Raw genomic sequence first — 16,049 nt, forward strand, 5'->3', positions numbered from 1 at the left:
ATGTTGATTGCATTGCTTGTTATCAATGTCCTGAGATTTTTTTACTAAGGGGCCAGAAAAATGTTAGGAAATATTCTCTGGTTCCCTCTAGTGACCAATTCTGATACTGCACCTTGGAAGAGATGGACTGACTTCCAAAAGGAAGCCACCGGCCTGAGTCTGCAAGAACTAAGCAGGGCTGTTGAGGAGAGGACGTCCTGGAGATTGGCTCATGTATAGGGTCAACATAAGCTGGGAGTAAGTTGATGGCAGACAACAACAAACAGACGTTGAAACAAAAGAATATGTATCTTGCCAGTTAGGATTGATAGAAGGATGGCACAAAATGCCCTTAAAAGTACAGTGGTGCCCCGCTTGACGATTACCTCATTAGACGAGGAAATCGCTTTACGATGAAGTTTTTGCAATCGCAAAACAGTGTTTTAATAGGGAAAAACTGCTTTACGACGATCGTTTCCCTGCTTCGGGAACCGATTTTTCGCTTAATGATCGTCGGGTCTTCAAAATGGCTCCCTGCTATGTTTTAGGATGGATTCCTCGCATTACAGGCACCGGAAAATGGCCGCCCTATGGAGGATCTTCGCTGGATGCTGAGGTATTTCGCCCATTGGAACGCATTGAACCGGTTTTCAATGCATTTCAGTGGGCTTTTTCATTTCGCTTGACGAGGATTTCTTTCTACAGTGATTTTGCTGGAACGGATTATCCTCGTCAAGCGAGGCACCACTGTAACTTTTCCAAAGCCCCGGATCGAACTCAGGTTATGAGCAGAGTCTTCACTGCAGTACTGCAGTTTAACCACTGTGTGACAAGACTTTTAGGTGGACACCAACTCCCGGGTGCAGCCTCTTGCCATCCATTTGTATGCATTTCCTCACTCATAGGAATGGGGGTGTTTCATAACACACAAATACTGTCACAGAAATAGACAACATTTAGGTAGGAGTGTCTGCTGAAGCGGTTCCTAATCCGTGTGCTCTTCTTTGAGCACAGACCAAACTGGGGAACCAGACTACTGTTTGACTTATTACCCAGCTCCTTGTAACTGGATGTTTCCAAGCTCTGGAATTAATCTAATTTTTGCCTCATTTTGTCTTTCTCCTCTGCCTCTTTGTCTCCATACAAAGAAAGGAATACGAGAGTGTGTTCTCTGAGCTGTCAGACACTGTCTTTGCACATTGAAGAGGTAAGCCATTAGGGAAATCAATTTCTTCTTTCACAGAGCAACTGCGTGCAGCGCTAGTTTAGCATATCACAAACGGCAAATTGGCCTTCTCCTTTGAGAGGTTCAAGATAGTTGGCGAGAGAGAGTCCAGTTCGTTGCTCTGTTCCTCTCTGAAATGTGTCGGAGTGGCACCAGAAGTTACATCTTACAGGGAATGCTCACCAGCTTCGGAGAGACGTGTCTCATTGAGCTGGGGCAGAGATATTTGTGGTTCAACATGACCCCAAGTCCAGTGATCCCCAACCTGGAGTCCCTAAATGTTCTTGGACTGCCAACAACTCCCAGAAATCATGACCAGGACAGCTGGTGGTGAAGGCTTCTGGGAGTTTTAATCACCTTAATGCAAAAAATAGCCATTACCACCTCCCCAGCCAAGCAGAAAATTCTTTGTTTCCAACAAAGGCCACATTGAGAGGTGTGGGTATGTGCTTCTTTGTCTGAAGAACTGGGTTGTGTTACACTCAATCCACAGCTGCCTAAGCTGTAACCATAAAACAACAACCAGACACTTGGCTGACATCTAAGACATGCCGGGCAAAATCCATCTTGCCATGAACTTCAGGACTTTAAATTTTGGACTGTAAGTTCTTCACACTGGTTAAAAATGTGATGAAGTGGTGTTTTAATCCACGAAAGCTCTTATATTGTTTGTTGATTGTTTAGTGGTCCCTAAAGGTATCACCTATGTTTGTATTTGAATTTTATTTTGTTTGGACCACACAGCTACCCTTTACTTCAACTTAATCATCTTAAACATCTTAGAATTACAGAGCTGGAAGGGACCCTCTAAATCATCAAGTCCAGCCCCTGTCAAGGAGGCATAGAGGGGGAATCAAACCCCCAACCTCTGGCTTTGCAGCCAGATGCCTAAACCACTGAGCTATCCAGCAGGCTGTAGTACAAGAACCTCTGGGGACCCAAACTTGGGAACTGTTAGGGTATTTTAAAAATCACTTCAATTTGCTCCAGCATTTTCAGTGTTAAAAATAATGACATTCAAAAACAAAAACTGAGTGCCTGTTGCTACAGCAAAAGTCGGATATGCCCAAGCAGAAAGAGATTGACAGCTGAAGCCCCAATGAAAACCAACATCTCTTAAGGTTGTGGTGTTGCAGGACACTGGTTGAAGTTTTAGGGCACTGAGATGCTACAAGCCGGGAAAGAAACATCAAGGGAAGCAATGATAGAGGAGAAGGAAGTTTGGTCTTACTGTGCCTGCTAGCTTTAATTCCTGGGTGCCCATCTCTGCCTTTTTTGCAAGCTGGCATCAGAACTCATCAGCTAAGAGAAAAGGTATTTGCACATGCTTGTATGTACACAGTGCATCTCATAGATTTAGGAAGCAGTGAAGAAATCCACATGGTCTCACAGTCTCTCGCACACATGTGCATATTGTTTTGAAGTTTTTACATAAAAGTCCACCCCCCTAGTCATTCTGATTGGGGAGGGGAGGCTGTGAATCCGCTCCCGTTTTTATTCTGGACTTTAAAAGAGCTAACCAAGGTGCTGAACCTCTTTTGGTGAAAGAACTCAGTGATTTGGAGAGCTTCTGTAAAATTCATACTACAATCTGGACTCACTGCTCACGGAAGATGGCAGTCACCTCCTCCAGTCTACCTTCTTTCATATGACAGGTTCCTCCATGTGGCATCATGTAGAGCTGCCCCTGTGGTCTCAGGTGATAGGAAGTTCCTGTTCTCTTAAGCCTAAATAGTAGAGATGGGCAGGAACTGAACCGTGAACCAGAAAAACCAACTGGTTTGTGGTCCGGTTCATGACCCAGTTTGGGGATCCCGTTTTGCCAACAGCGAAATGAAATGCTGAACTTTTTCCCACTCTTCATTTTGCTTTGGCCGCCCCTTTCCACTGCCCCCCATCACCTCCATCAACCTGGCCCCTGCAACCTCTGCTGCTACTATCTGTTCTCCTGCACCTGCCTATCAGCTGGGTGGCGGGTGCATATGCAGTGGCAACAGCCGGCTATGGGAAGCCAGGCCGTTGCTCCTTGAGCATGCGGCCACCGCTCAGTTGATGAGTCTATGAGCAGAGGCAATGGTCCTGCCAGGAGCCTGCCGCTACTTCTGAAGCTCATGGCAGTGGCAGAGGAGACGGAAGTGGCAAGACAAAGAGGCAGGATCAGGTAGACCCCCTAACACAAACCCAAAAAATGACTACGGACCACCATGAGCCACTGAATGGACTACCAGACCACTCTAGCCACCTAGAGTGGTCTGGTTGTCCAGATAGGCAGGGTATAAATTAAATAAATAAATACTGTTTTTCTTACTTGCACCCATCTCTACTAGGAGCCTTGAATTCCCTAAGCCAGTCTCTTGCCAACACATGCATTACACCTTGGTTCCCCCCCCCCGCTAGTTGTATTAGACAATACAGTGGTGCCCCGCATAGCAAGGTTAATCTGTTCCGGATTAACCCTCGCTTTGAGGAAACATTGCTAAACGGGACGCAAAATGCCATTGGAACGCATTAAACTTAGTTTAATGCGTTCCAATGGCTTCTATGCTCACCGTTAAGTGAAGTTTCCTCATAGCGTCACCATTTTCGCACCCTCGGTAAGCGAGGGCAGGGTGCGAAAATGGTTGCGGTGGCCATTTTGGGTCGTCCAGCGGCCATTTTGGAACCGCTTAACAGCTGATTTCCCGGCATCGCAATGCAAAGATCGGTAAGCGAAATGCTTACCGATCTTTGCAATGCGAGTTTTGGCAATAGAGGCCATCGGTAAGCGATCGCATAGCAATCTCAAAAAAGAGATCGCTATGCGATTTCGTCGTTATACGGTACAGAGCTGGTTCCTTTCTTAGACAACCCCTAGAACTCCTCTGAGTACTTGCCTTTACCTCAGCTGGTGGCCATCCTGTCTCGGGGATGAGGGGAACTATACTTCACAAAAGGAGTACCTGTAAGGTTGTTTGTTGATGTGGGATTTAGCCATCCAGTTAGGGAGATGCTAACAATGGGACCTTGTCTTGTCCTTAAGGAAACAACCTATATCAGTGTTTTCCAACCTTGGGCAACCCCAGTGTTCTTGGACTGCAACTCCCAGAAACCAGAGCCAGCACACCTAGTGGTGAAAGCTTCAGGGTGCTGCAGTCCAAGAACACCTGGTGACCCAAGGTTGGGAACCACTGTCCTAAGCCAATCCTACCTCCCAGTTCAATTTGGAAGTCACCAAGAAACCATCTCTGGGTTAAAGGTCTCCATGTCTCCAGCCACCCCACTACTTCCAAACTGGTGTAACCGCTCTGCATTGATGATGGATGCATCCCAAGTTCAAACTACATGGGAGCTGTCCAAGTGCTGAACTCTAATCCCTGCACTCAATTCAGTGCCTTGGCTTCCTTCCCCTAGAGTTCAGACTCAAACCCGGAGCAAATGCACTGCCGCCAGCCTCCATGGGATTAGAGGGCATCTCAGGGCTGCAGAATCCCACCCACCCTTCCTCCAGACTCAGAGAAACCTGGCATCTCGCAAATCCAAGAGGTAATAGACTGTGAAAAGAGGAAATTAAATATTAATGCTTGTACAAATGACAACTCTCATACATTTTCAACAGGCTTTATTTGCTTCCCTCTCTGTCTCCCTCTCCCTCTCTGTCTCCACTCCCCGCCCCACCGTCTTTCTCCTCTTCTGCTATTTGCATTCTCTCCTCGGGAAACACTCAAAGAAGGCTTACCGTCCTGTTCCATAATACAATGATAATAGAATCATCGTTTTATTTCCGTGTCTGTGTGCTGGGGTGTCATGTTGTTTACTTATTTCTTCTTCTTCGTTTTTTTTTTTAAAGGATAGGCAAACTGCTGCTACACGACAACATGAATTTTAATAGAGAGTCACAACGGAACACCAGGAGGCTAAACATTTTAGCAGGTGAATACACAAAGGAGCTGTGCGCTTCGGAGCCTGTGCCGAACCATAGCTTCCTCGTTCCCTCCTAGGAAAGGAGAAAACAAAGACTTAAGGAATAAGCAACCACGTGTTCGGATGCCTCTTTACAACTGATTAAGTGCCACTCAATGTATCCTTCCTTCCCTTCCTTTATTATACTCAGGATCCTAAAGGCAGATCTGGATTTTAACGTTAATATTAGCATTAATATAGTTTCTGCCGGACCATTTTCATGTTATGAAAAGCTTAATGTTCACATTAAGGTCACACTTGTCCTCCTGAGAGTCTGGAAAAGCTAACTTTTGGGCACGTCAGCTCTCAGAGTCTCCCAGCTAGCCTAGGACCTACACAATATTAGGCGGGAGGGAGGTTCGTGTTGTGGCTGATCAATGTACAGTGGTGCCTCGCATAATGAGCGCCCTGTTTAACAACGAATCCGCATAGCAATGCGGATTCTGCGATTGCTTTTGCGATCGCAATGCGATGTTTTTAATGGGGGGAATTCGCATTGCGATGTTTCCCCAACAGCTGATCGCCAGTTCCAAAATGGCTGCCAGAAGAAAAAATGGCCACCTGTAGCGTTTTCACACGGTTTCCTCGCTTACTGAGGCAGCGAAAATGGCAGCCGTATGGAGGATTTTCGCTGAACGGTGAATTTATCCCCCATAGGAACACACTGAATGGGTTTCAATGCGTTCCTGTGGGGTTTTTTGCCCCGTATAGCGACGATTCGGAACGAATTATCGTCGCTATGTGGGGCACCACTGTACACACAATGCACCCTGCTGAGATCTCCTCCCCAGGTACACAATGGACATGCACCTAACCATCCAACTTGATCTAAATGACAACGCGATTCATCAGACTTCTTCCATTGTTCCATGGTCCAGTTTTGATGCTCGTGGCCCCATTGTAGGTGCGTTCAGCAATGGACGGGGTCATCATGCACACTCTGACCAGTCTGTGGCTACACAGCCCCATAGGCAGCAAACTGTGATGCACTGTGCGTTCTGACACCTTCCTGTCTTGGCCAGCATTACATTTTTCATCATTTTGACCTACAGTCGCTCTTCTGTGTGATTGGGTCTGATGGGCTAGCCTTTGCTCCCCACATACATCCATGACCCTTGGGCACCCCATGACTTTGATGCCAGTTCACCGGTTGTCCTTCGTTGCATTTGTGGTAGGGACCACTGAACACCCATTGAGACCTGCCATTTTGGAGATGCCCTGACCCAGCCATCTAACCATCACCATTTGACCCTTGTCAAAGTTAGCTATTTTAACTTGCCCATATTTCCTACTTCCAACACATGAAATTCAAGAACTGACTGTTCACTTGCTGCCTTATATATCCCACCCCTTGACAGGTGCCACTGTAGTGATATAAGCAATGCTATTCACTTCACCTGTCAATGGTGGCAATTCAGTGTATGATTTTATCGACTGTGGCAATTTTCAATAGTTAAAGACCTCCTCCTCCCGTCCCACAGCTCCCACAGCTTCCCCATGATGAACAGTGTTACACAGGAGCCAAAGTTACCTCGGGTCAAAAGTAGGAAATGTTTGATTGCTGGAAAATTTTCCTGGCTAGTGACAGAATCAGTCTTATGTGGTATAATTTACACAGAAGAATTCCAGCCATCTCAGAGAATAAAGGTACTTCCTAAATTTTCAAGACAGAGAGCCAAGTCTGAGGATGAGTAGGGCTGGATAAGGATTGATGCTTTTGTTTAACGTTGGTTTGAAGCCTGGGTTTTCACTTGAGAGATTTGCAGAGAATGGCCCAAATCCTCTTACCCAATTATGCTGGCCTAGCACTGATAGTGTAACATATGGGGTGAGTTGCCCCAAGTTAGCAAATCACTGCAGACATTAGTCACACATTGAATTGTATGACTCAACCTGCAACTTATAATGTCACTGTGATTTTTTTTTAACTTGGGCTGATTGGCAAAATTTACACTACTGGTGTAGCTGTGCAAGAGGGTTTGGGGGCAGTATTTCCTAGATGGCTGCTGTGACGAACACGGGTTCGAAAACACACGTGTAAGCTTGGACAGAGAGCAATCAGGAGTTTGCACATGCTAAAATGAGCTGAAAGAGTCCAATCCAGCCAGCCATGCTACAACACTCCTTCTCACAAGTCTGCCCACATAAGAACACCCTGGTACTCTCAGATATTATTATGAAAAGGTCAAGTGGGCTTTGTAGTCCTTAGACTTAACTTGCACCACTGACAGGACTCTAAGTAAGCTAGGCCGAGGCAGCACTCTCAGATGACCCTATGGCAAGTGTACTGTTCAGGAAACCAAATGAGTTTTATAATCTTTATTTTATTAAAGAAAAAGCATGTTACTAAGCCAAATTAAACCAAAACAAATAAATTAGCATTGTGCTGTTTAGTTACACAGATGTAGTGAGGCAAAGAAAACATGAAAAATAGAAAAGTATTCAAAAACCCAAAAAGCCATTAAAAAGAATAAAACACAGTTCCAGTCCAGGAAATCATTAGTAAACAAAATAATCCAAGTAGGTTATAACAAGGCTATAGTCCTCAGTGATACTATAGAATAAAAATCCCTAAACAAAAGTAAAAATCCATTATATGTCCCATAGTCCTTAGAAAAGAAGAATCCAGTAAATATACCATAGTCCTTACAAAATTACAAGAGCATAGTCCATATGGAGTATTCCAAGAAAAGAAGTCCATAAGGAATATTCCATAGGTAACAGTCCATAGAGAATAGTCCATGCACAGTCCTTAGGAAAATCCCATAAGTCCAAAAGTAATCCAGCAAAGCATAGAAACCAGTCCATGTAGGTAGGCCACCAAACTCTCTCTAAAGACATCAGGGTAAGTCCCAAATGGCTGAAGTGTAGGTCACGAATCACTGAAAGGTCGGTCTTGGAAAGACAATGTCCATAGGTAAAAAGTTCCTTTTTCAAGAGTAACTGGCAAGGGCCTAATGCACCTTCCCACGATGTCATCCAATCAGAGTTCGTTACTAGGCAAACAGTCCTGTTACATCACATGAATTCTTTCTCATACACAGCAGATGTTATTTGGGTTTACGGTGGTTTCTCAAAGAGTCACAACAATTTCCATCTATCTAATCACACAGAGTCCTTTCTCAGGCCTTCAGAATAACATTCTCTCTGCTCGCCTAGAAAACAACTTGTCAGCATAGCACAGATACTATATACAAAGAAACAAAATGGAACCTCTCTGGCTTATTTCTTAATTACAAAACCCATATGCCTTTAAAAGATTTTAACTCAAAAACCCATCTCATCACAAGCCCCCTGAAGATTAACAAAATTCCTAAACAATTTAAGTTTTAATTTTGATAACTGAATAAGATGAGATGTCATAAGTAAGCATTAACAAAATAGAGAAAGATATTAACTTGAACATAAAGTAATACATTTCAAATATGATTCCTAAAATAGCAAAACAATTGATACATAAGAACTATTATAATTACAGTATTTACCATACATGAGAGAAATTTGCGTTAGACACTTCTACTAGTCTGAAAAACAGAAGAACAAACAAGTTAATATACTTATACTTATACACTCTGCATATGCTCAGATAATACTCTAGTCATCAAACAGTAAAATAGTGAAACCAGGGTTAACATCATAATAACTTGACAACCCAATATACTGATATGTAGTAATCATAGTGAAAACACTCTATGTATGCTCAGGAACATTGTCATACAAAATACCAAGAAAACTAAACATCAGAGCTTTAACAATTCTAGCCATTTTCTCCCCTTGCATCTGCACTAAACATTCGAGATAAACAGTGAGGAATTAAAGCCTCCTTTTCAAGTAGATGTTTAGCATCAAAATCATATTTTTGCAATCCGAAATACCACTGCATTAATCTTGGGCTTCGATGTCTCTGTTTCTCTAAGAATGACAAAGCATTTTGGTCTGCTTGAATTGGATCAGGGCTGTAAATTACAAGGTTGTCTACATAGCCAATCACATAACAGAAATCACCCAACAATTCATCAACCAATTTCTGAAAAGTAACATAGGTATTTTCCATTCCAGGTGCTAGTTTTCTGAGTTGGTAAATTCCCTGAGGGCAATTAAATGATGTATAAGGGCGATGTTCCTCTTTAATTAAAATCTGATAAAGCCTTTCAACATTTCCAGACACTAAATTGCCCTTAGACCCTTCTAGATCTATAGGAACAGAAACAGCAGTAAATCCTTCATTGACTGTAATAAAAAGTTTCACCACATCAGTTTCTCCCGGTGAATTCGAGAAGACGTTTTGGGGTTTAGCTAACACAGGCTCCAATATCTGTCCTGGGCCAAATTGATCAATGCCTTCCACGCCTTGGTCCAGAAATGCCACACCCCTGGACACATGTATTGCTGAATTAGCTGTGCTATCAGGTTTGGTCACAAGAGGCCGCTGTTGCAACAAAGTTCCCTCGGGAGTACTCTGCATAGCCTCAGAAACAGTATCAGCATTCTCACCACTTCCTTGGAAAATAGGCTGTTGAAAATAAGTATTGTCCCAAACCTCTGCTTTTCTTTCTAAAGATCTTTCTGAGAAGATTAACTGTGGTACTGGGCCAAATTTTTCAGATATGATTTCCGGTACCTTGAGTAGGCCACCCCCTTGGTATTTTTCTTTACTTCCGAACTGCCATGAATTACATGGGGTCTCTGCCAACCTAACAGGGTCTGCTTTCGCTGTTCCCTCTGGGCTAAGAGAAGGGGGGTTGTTTGAGATCTGACATGCATCAAGATCTGCTGACACAAGTCCTGGCAAACCCATAGTCTCATCCCGAATTATTTCAGAACTTCTCACCTGTCCTATGCTCTGAGTAAGAGCTGAGGTTGGTGCTGAGCTGATTTCCAATGCACTGCATTGGTCGCCCGATGTTAATTTCCTCAAGGACACAGCTTCTCGGGAAACTTTTTCCTGCATTCCTTCCTCTGCGCGCGGTTCCAGGGCCTGTGAATCCTCTGTTTGGACGGACGATGAATCGCTGTCTTCTCTGGAATGCTCCTTAGCATTCCACTGGGCCTCGTTAACTCTTTCCACACAAACATCTTGCATCTCAGGGTTGCTCCCAATTGTTTGGAGCGTCTCGTTGCAGTAATTCCCAAAGGAACCCTGCTGAACTTGGAAAAACCATTGCATCAAGCCAGGTTCTGTGCTAAGAAAACGTTTTAAAAGGATGTTTTCCTGATAAAGCTCACGTATCAGGAAATCTCTTTCCCTAATTTTCTGCTTGGCTTGCTCGAAAAATCCCGAAGCCACTTCTAAGAGTATATCCACGGTTTTAGACTGGTTTTGCTCCTCCATTTCTGCTGGCACTCTAGCCTTGGCTAGGTCAGCAAACAAAACTTCTAATAATAGAAATGAAAATTTAAAAATCTCCTCTGCACTTCTGACCAACTGCTGTCCCTTCTGCTATCCTAAGATAGGCGAGAGAACAAACAGCTGCCAAACCAAAATAAAATTAAAATCTCTTCTGCACTTCTGACCAACTGCTGTCCCTTCGGTGACCCTAAGGTCTGTGAGAGGCCAGACAGCTGCCAAAACCAAAATACTGAAAAATCCAAAAGGAAGAGAAAAGAAAAACTGTGATCACTCTGTGAACCCTAAAGTTACAGAGATGATCAATGTCTGAACTGGGTGCAGATAGATACCCCTAGGGCCAGGTCATCCCGACAGATGCTGAGATCATAGGGCATGACTCTAGGCCAAGCCAGATGCAACTAGGTACTCCTGCCAGATCCTAAGATCGTAGTGGGGAGACCCAGAGCTAGTCTGGAACACGGCCAGGTGCTCCGGCAAATCCTAAGATTATAGGAGTACACTTAGGCCAAAAACAAAAACAAAAAACCTGGATGCAAGTTCCAAAACAATGTAGTCAGAGTCATTTATGTAATCCTAAGATTGTGAAATGACCTGCTCAACTTGGGTGCAAGCACTCCAAAAATAAAGGACATGCATCTTGGAATTTCTTCACTACAACGTTGTAACAACCTGCACATGCCTACTGATTAAATTCAATTGTTTCCTAACAGTTTGCTTGTCCCACTGGGAATCTCTTTCTTAAAAGAGCACCCCAGATTCTAACACACATTACCACAGCCTGAAAATTTAACACTTCTCACCACAGCCTTTAGATCTAACTGCTGGCAAACAGTGTTTCCTAGGAAATTACTGTTTACACCCAGGGAAGCACCTAGCTCCTTGAAGCCTCAGTGTCCCACTGCAATCAAAACTTAGCTTGTGGATCAGAGTCACTCAAGCTGTTAGATAGAACAAAAATTGGTCATCTTGAGGTACTACAAAACCCAGCACGTGGTTCATCGCGCAGCTGCCACCATGTGACGAACACGGGTTCGAAAACACACGTGTAAGCTTGGACAGAGAGCAATCAGGAGTTTGCACATGCTAAAATGAGCTGAAAGAGTCCAATCCAGCCAGCCATGCTACAACACTCCTTCTCACAAGTCTGCCCACATAAGAACACCCTGGTACTCTCAGATATTATTATGAAAAGGTCAAGTGGGCTTTGTAGTCCTTAGACTTAACTTGCACCACTGACAGGACTCTAAGTAAGCTAGGCCAAGGCAGCACTCTCAGATGACCCTATGGCAAGTGTACTGTTCAGGAAACCAAATGAGTTTTATAATCTTTATTTTATTAAAGAAAAAGCATGTTACTAAGCCAAATTAAACCAAAACAAATAAATTAGCATTGTGCTGTTTAGTTACACAGATGTAGTGAGGCAAAGAAAACATGAAAAATAGAAAAGTATTCAAAAACCCAAAAAGCCATTAAAAAGAATAAAACACAGTTCCAGTCCAGGAAATCATTAGTAAACAAAATAATCCAAGTAGGTTATAACAAGGCTATAGTCCTCAGTGATACTATAGAATAAAAATCCCTAAACAAAAGTAAAAATCCATTATATGTCCCATAGTCCTTAGAAAAGAAGAATCCAGTAAATATACCATAGTCCTTACAAAATTACAAGAGCATAGTCCATATGGAGTATTCCAAGAAAAGAAGTCCATAAGGAATATTCCATAGGTAACAGTCCATAGAGAATAGTCCATGCACAGTCCTTAGGAAAATCCCATAAGTCCAAAAGTAATCCAGCAAAGCATAGAAACCAGTCCATGTAGGTAGGCCACCAAACTCTCTCTAAAGACATCAGGGTAAGTCCCAAATGGCTGAAGTGTAGGTCACGAATCACTGAAAGGTCGGTCTTGGAAAGACAATGTCCATAGGTAAAAAGTTCCTTTTTCAAGAGTAACTGGCAAGGGCCTAATGCACCTTCCCACGATGTCATCCAATCAGAGTTCGTTACTAGGCAAACAGTCCTGTTACATCACATGAATTCTTTCTCATACACAGCAGATGTTATTTGGGTTTACGGTGGTTTCTCAAAGAGTCACAACAATTTCCATCTATCTAATCACACAGAGTCCTTTCTCAGGCCTTCAGAATAACATTCTCTCTGCTCGCCTAGAAAACAACTTGTCAGCATAGCACAGATACTATATACAAAGAAACAAAATGGAACCTCTCTGGCTTATTTCTTAATTACAAAACCCATATGCCTTTAAAAGATTTTAACTCAAAAACCCATCTCATCACAGCTGCTTGCCTGATTAGCAAAAGAAAAAGAAAGTGTATTTTCCTTGGCTTTCGCTTTCTTTATTTGCCAAGTTGAGTTTCACTTTGATCATGCCCCCACCCATTATTCTTGCCCTAATAGCAGTTCCAGCCTCCAACTCAATTCTTTCCTCCCCCACCTCTGTGGCCACCTCTGTGGCCTCACAAAGCCCAATCTCATGATATTCTGTTCTTGCCCTGAAATCTCAGGGGATGGGATGTTACTGAGCAGGAAACTTTAGAACAGCAGCCAAGAGATTCCACCTGAAACACACTGAGGGCTAGAAGAAGCCACCTCTCACTGATCCCTCAGATACCATTGGCATGAAAATAATTCATGTACAGGATCCCTATATTCATGAAGGATCCGTACCAAACTCCCTGCCCCCATGGATGTTGAAAAATGCAGATTATAACAAACACTATTATAATAGCAAACACTGCATGGTCTCTATCCCCCTCTAGTGGCCCATTCTGGTTAATGACATAATGGAAATGGATTTCTCTAGCAAATGTTCCACATAGCATGATCTGTGATTCTCTCTAGTGGCCAGTTCTGGTAACTTCATATATATAGAGAGAGGATTTTTTTAAAAAATATTTTTAATATTTTCAGGTCATGGATAAGTCAATCAGTGGATACTGATCCCGCAGTAATTCATATTTCTTGGGGGGGGGGGAATGCAGTGACGGAGCAGAAGAAGCAGCTGGAGAATCAGTTGGTCCAAAGAACATTCTGAATTGAATTAGAGGGAACATTCTGAGTTGAGGTAAAAAGCTCATACTGAGAGATCCTGGAGCGGGATTTTTTTGGATCTAGCTGGAAAGTTTTTTGTTTTGGCTGGGTACAAGGTGTCCTTCTGTTCCTACGTGGTATGGTTCCCATTGCTCGAGCCAAGCTTCCCCCCAAAAGTAGCCCTGCCACTGGGCCAAAAAAGTTGGGATTGGGCCCAGACCAAGGTAATGCTGCTTGACGATTTCTTATACAGTAGTACTTCGGTTTACGAATTTAATGCGTTCTCCGGAATGTTACGTAATGCAAAAAAAATCATAAACCAAAACGTGGCGGCGCTATAAACCTCCAGGCACAATGCATCCTGGAGAAACTTCCTTCGTATTGCAAAAAAACCCATAAACCAAGGCAATATGTTCTATGGATTTCCATTCGTAAACCGAAAATTATGTTAACCAAGGCATTCGTAAACCGAGGTACTACTGTATCTCTTGTTGTCGCCAAAAATTAGCTGGAACTGGACTGTAACACAAGCAGTCCAAAATGGGAGCTACTCACCACCCGATTTCCCCTAAATTTCACCCTAACCAGTGCAAAAACAAAAAAAAAGCTATAGCCATTTGGGGTTCTCACTTCATTGAGTTCACAAATGTAAAAAATTACAGTGGTGCCTCACTTAATGATGATAATCTGTTCCAGGAAAATCGCCGTTAAGTGAAAACATCGTAAAATGAAAATAAAAGCCCTGTTGAAACACATTGAAACCCGTTCAATGCGTTCCAATGGGGTAAAAACTCACCATCCAGCGAAGATCCTCCGTATAGCGGCCATTTTCGCTGCCTGTATAGTGAGGAATCCGTCCCTAAAAAACAACAGGGAGCCATTTTAATTACCCGGTGACCATTTTGAATCCGCCGATCAGCTGTTTAAAAAACATCATTTTGCGAAGAATTGGTTCCCGAAGCAGGGAACCAATCATTGCAAAGCGATATTCCCCCATTTGGACCCTCATTTTGCGATCGCAATTGTTATCGCAAAAAGATCGTCGTAAAGCGGATTCATCATAATGCAGGGCAATCATTAAGCAAGGCACCACTGTATTCCGATTTGGTGTAAAGGGTGTGAATTTCAGAACATAATGTGTAAGACTGGTCCCTCTTATTCATCTATTCATGAAAAGGAAAGGCATAATTTGCATAAAAGGATACACGCTCACAAGAACTGATGTTATTTTATACTATGAATAAATGCATATGAAGATTGATAGGAAGATCCATAATATCCGAGTATCGGCAAACATTCTGGCACCTATTTATGAATTCTCCTGGGGGTTCTTTTCTGCCTTAATGCAAGCTGTTAGAAAGCAAAACCTAACTTGCAAATACTATGGATTCTCTCTCTCTCATTCTCTCTCTCTCTCTGAAACCTTGGAGTGGTAAGACATAAAATCTGTAGCAATTCATGTGTAAATCAGTATTAGTCGGTGTGGGTTGCCTTGATGCTTAATTCTGTAATTTGCATGAATAGAAATTACAGCGGAAGACAGATTTTTCTCAGAGCAACGTAGGAATCGACGAGATTTCGTTGCACTTGGAACTTTATGAAAGGGCAATTGCAATAATAAAACTGTCTTAACATATCCGCCCACCCCCAAAAGGACACAGGACTATTATATTCTGTTTAAATCAAACATCCCTTACGGATCTGGCTGCTTACCTTCCACGTTACGAGCTCCTTTCTTAAGGTCAACCGAGGAGGAAATGAGACGCCTTGTGAATCCCCATTGCACCCAAGGTTGGGGATGTTCTGGAACAGCTATGAGGTCCAGCCGTGTTTTACTGAGAGGTTATCTCCGTGTACACTTCAAAACGGAAGTTTGAGGATGGGCGAGAAGAAGCCGCTCACCCCCCTGCAAGAATTGCTCCTTCCTCTCCCCCCGAAGAAGATGGAATGCCCACTGGTGGAGAAGTTTACATAGGAAGCTGTATTCTACAAGATCGGACTCATGATCCATTTACGTACAGTAGGACTCCCTGATCCACAGGACCATTATCCACTGATTCACTTATCCACGGTCTGAAAATATTAAAAGAAAAATCCTGAAAATTTATATCTCTAATGGTGAAGTTACCAGAACAGGCCACTAAAGGGAGCCAGAGACCATGCCTTTGCTAGAGATCTTGCTACAATGTCATTACCAAAACTTGCCACTAGAAGGAGCCAGAGGCCATGTTATCTATAGCCTTCACTAGAGGTTGTGATAGTCTGTGTTCCAAGCCCCAGCATCTGCAGGGCTTAGAACCAATACCCAGCAGACGTGGGATCCTACTAGACTGTCAGTGGCTCTCCAGTGCTTCTGTCTGGATTCTTTCCCACCTTACCTGGGGTCCTCTGGTAATTTGTGGCCTTAGTGGTCTCCCATCTAAGTACCAACGGGGCCCAATCTTGCTTAGCTTCCTCAGTCAGTCGAGATCAGATATGCTCTGTGTTGTACAGTTTTGAATTTTTGG

General features: G+C 43.2%; 1 long non-coding RNA gene across 1 annotated transcript; it reads right to left on the reverse strand.

Annotated features, from left to right (window-relative positions):
• Window positions 1-4,275: 4,275 nt before the first annotated feature.
• On the reverse strand, window positions 4,276-15,690 carry LOC140702560 (uncharacterized). The gene is made up of 3 exons (XR_012081765.2): window positions 15,256-15,690; window positions 14,339-14,401; window positions 4,276-5,177 (listed from the first exon to the last, which is right to left on the reverse strand). It is a non-coding gene; the product is annotated as an uncharacterized LOC140702560 (long non-coding RNA).
• Between the last annotated feature and the right edge of the window lie 359 nt (window positions 15,691-16,049).

Source organism: Pogona vitticeps, chromosome 13 (genome assembly GCF_051106095.1).
Source record: "Pogona vitticeps strain Pit_001003342236 chromosome 13, PviZW2.1, whole genome shotgun sequence".
Lineage (NCBI taxonomy): Eukaryota > Metazoa > Chordata > Lepidosauria > Squamata > Agamidae > Pogona > Pogona vitticeps.